We start from the raw sequence: 3943 nt of genomic DNA, 5'->3' as shown, positions 1-3943 counted from the left end.
CCCTTAGCCAGTACCAATTTGAAAGCTATGGGAGTTTGCTTTATGGGAAGGCCATCAGTCAGTTCCAGTAAAGCCTTCATATGATAAGATCTTAGGCCGACATCCTGATGCAAGCACCCAAAAGAAGGTAAACCAGAATCCCTCAGCACTTTCCTTCAGACTCCTGACCCAGAGGAGCCCTGTTAAGCATAAGTGTCCCTTAAGCCACTATTGTCAGGGGCTCATTTATTGTACATAAATAGAAAATTAATAAATGATGAGCTCATCTCACCAAAAAGATGCTACACATCTAAAGGGAAAACCTACTTTTCAGAAAATGACCTTCTATGATACTGAGATAATATTAGTTTCAATAAATGATGCTGATGTTTTATAATGAACTCCCAATCAAGCAAGAAATATTTATGGAACACCAGCAAGATGCTCTTCTTGGGCTATGGAAAGCAGTAAACAAAAGGGCCCCATAAAGCTGGGGAGATAGCCCAGTAGTAAGATGTGGCTTCAGAAGTAGGACAACCTAAGTTTGATCCCCAGAACCAGTGCTACAAAGCCTGGAGTGGTGGTACATTCTTACAGCCCCATCAGTAGGGAGGCAGGGGCAAGAATCCCTAGAACTTGCTAACCAGATTCTTAGCCTACTTGTCAAGCTCCAGGCTAATGAGAATGAGAGACCCTGTCTCAAAAATCAAGGTAATAGCTCCTGAGTAATGGCACTCAAGGTTGGCCTTTGGCTCTGAAACTCACATGAGCACACAGAGATGTACACACACACACACAAAGGGAACAAGTGAATTCTCATGGGGAAGACAGGTGGTAAAACCAAAAAAGATAAGGTCCAGCCCAAGGGAAATGTGAGGCAAGAATGGAAGAGACAGGAAGTGCTTTTTTGAATGTGGGATTCCCTTCAATATGCTCTGTATGCTGTGATTACCGTTTATAAACAAAGGAACTGCCTTGGGCCTATAGCAGAGCTATAGGGGAACAGACTTAGGTGGTGAAACTAAGCTGAATGCTGGGAGAAAGGAGGCAGGGTCATGAGAAGCCATGTAGCCTCACCTGAGCTGGATAAAACTTTATCTGGTAAGCCACTGCTATGTGGTGATACACAGATTAATAGAAATGGGTTAAATTAATATGTAAGAGCTAGCCAATAATAGAGCTAATAGGCCAAGCAGTGATTTAATTAATACAGTTTCTGTGTGATTACTTTAGGGATGGGGCAGCTAGGAACCAACAAGCAGCCTCTTCCAACACTTTTTATGTCCAAGTTCCTTCTCTAATGACACCTGAGCAAAGATCTATGCATATATCTGGGAAAGAGCATCCCACAGTAGAGGGAACCATACATGCACAGCCCAGGGACTTGGAAAGGTTTGACACAGGCAGAAAGGCAGTGCCTGATGGTGAGTTCACTCTGCTCGAGACCTTGCTGTTGCAGTCACTGAGTCTTCCATGATTGCACCTTTGTCATTTGGATCTCTTTGGGCAGAATGGTAGACACTAGTCTACATTAAACAGACCTGTTCAGGAGCATTTGTCCTTGTATAAAGATGAACACAGCCAATGAGTCAATATGGGCTAATGTTTATAGAGGGATTAAAGAATTAGGAAAAGCACCACTTGTAATCTTCTGTTGTTTCTGCTCCTTGCCACTTTCTGCCTTCATTAAGGCCATTAGTACCCATTAATAAATTATACAGTTTTGTGATAACATGGATATGTTTGAGGTGACTGACATGGCATGAAAGAATAAAATTCATTCAATATACATTTATTAAGATGTAAGAAGATGTCACATCAACAACTAATGAGGTTTCCCTACAGAGGAGCTAATAAAAATTCTACCCTAAATGTCTGCCACTTCTGTAATAGGCTTGTCTATTTTTTTTGTCTCATTACAAGTGAGTTTTATGATAGATGAATGATGGATGCTACCGTGATAGCAGCATGGTGGTGATCACCAATAAATGACCACTCAAACATCTGAATATTTCATCTTACATTTTACCCCAGATAAACATCCATCAGGCACAGTGGTATAGGCCTTTGACTACATGTATAGGCAGACTTGGTAATTTGTTGAGACCCTGTCTCAAAGAATAGACTAGGTGAAGGGCTTGGGAAGTATCTCAGGAGTAAGGCTCTTGTCTATCAGGTACAAAACACTCTTTAGTCCCCAGTACTGTTAACCATGTAGACAAACACATGGATAGCACAATTTAAGCTTCCATTCACTGTCCCAGGTCATTGTGTGACTTGCACTGCTCAGATGGTAGTGGTCAGCATACTCTCTTTACACATATAAACTCTTGAGTTTTCTTTCTTGCTTCTTCCCTTTTATAAACATTATCTTGGAAAATTAATGAACTGTTTTATTTGCATATTAACTCAGAAAGAAGGGCATGAGAAAAGTGGACTGAGGTAGAATAGAATAAGAGATACAGATAGAAAGATCAACAGATGCTTACACACAGAGAGAGACTCTAGAGCTTGAGTGACTGATTAAATGCATGTGTGTATATTTATGTATGTATATATATATGTGTGTGTGTGTGTGTGTGTGTGTGTGTGTGTGTGTGTGTGAAGAAACAGCCATGGAGATATAGCCAGAAAGTAACAAAGACAACTGTTTGACTAGGATTTACTTGTAGGAAGAAGTGTCCATTGGTATTTTTTCTAACATTTCTACAGGAAAAACAATTACCATACATTTTTTTCTTTGTCATTAAGAAGAGTCTATTCAAATTGTAAGCAAGATCTTAGAAGTAACTGAACAGACGTGCACATAACAAACAGTTCACCTGGAGACGAACTCTTGTACATTTCATTAAAGCAAATTAAAATGTATGGTGCAGCATGGTTTGTAATTAGTCTTTCTCCGCTATAAATACTTCTATAAGTTATGAAAACAATGAGCTCTTCAAATCTGTATCCCAGTTTTTAAAATTATCCTAATGATGCTTAGGCAAAGGCATTTAAATGTTTTTCTTTGATACATATTTAAATTTTGTTTGATTCAATATTTTTTCTGGCAAAAATTTTGTGATTGACACAAAAGATGAGTTGGAGGTCTCATTATTCAGTTTAAACCAAACTCAGTGTGTATTCATGTTGACACATTTTACTTTTTATCAATAATACTTAACATCTGCTAAACCTCATTAGATATGCCTGGTTCTCTCTTGAATGTTTCAGTTTGAAATAAAACCTTGTCTAGCAAACTAGGGACTACGATTTGTGTTTCACAGACAAAGAAACTGACTGGTGACAAGGTTTTGTCACTCAAGGTCCAATGGATGAGATGAAATTAAAGCTTGTGTTGACTTCAGAAACATGCACCTAGGTCCGACACGAAGTTTTGGACAAATGAAGCTACCAGTGCATAAGTTTATCACATAGGACATTGATACAATATATGTGGCAAAGCACAAAAGACAGAAGCCCAGATTCACAGTATAGGGGTTTCCCAGTGATCAGGAAATATGGAGAGAACAATCAGTTTTCCTTTAAAGATTATTTTACTTTTACTTTTGTCTATGAGTCTGTGTTTATGTGAGCACAGTGTCCATAGAAACCAGTAGAGGGTGTCAGATCCCCTGAAGTTGGAGTTACAGTTAAAAACCACCATGCGGATGCTGGGAACCACAGATTCTCTGAAAGAACAATGAATGCTCTTAACTGCTGAGCCATTTCTCCAGCAATTGGTGATGAACTCTTTGTGTCAACTTGAATGTCTTTGTAGTACCCAAATGTTTGGTTAACATTATTTCTGGGTGTGTCCGTAAAGGAGTTCTGTTTATCTGTAGCTGTAACTTGACTATTTCACAGGCTCATCAAGGTAAGGTACAAATTGTGACACAGGAGGATGTAAACTGTACTCTTAAACCAAAACAAAAGCTATTCCAGCTATCTAATTTATACAGATAAAACTGGAAACACATTT

The sequence above is a fragment of the Microtus ochrogaster genome, chromosome 5 (genome assembly GCF_000317375.1).
Source record: "Microtus ochrogaster isolate Prairie Vole_2 chromosome 5, MicOch1.0, whole genome shotgun sequence".
Lineage (NCBI taxonomy): Eukaryota > Metazoa > Chordata > Mammalia > Rodentia > Cricetidae > Microtus > Microtus ochrogaster.
This window is presented reverse-complemented; position numbering follows the sequence as displayed.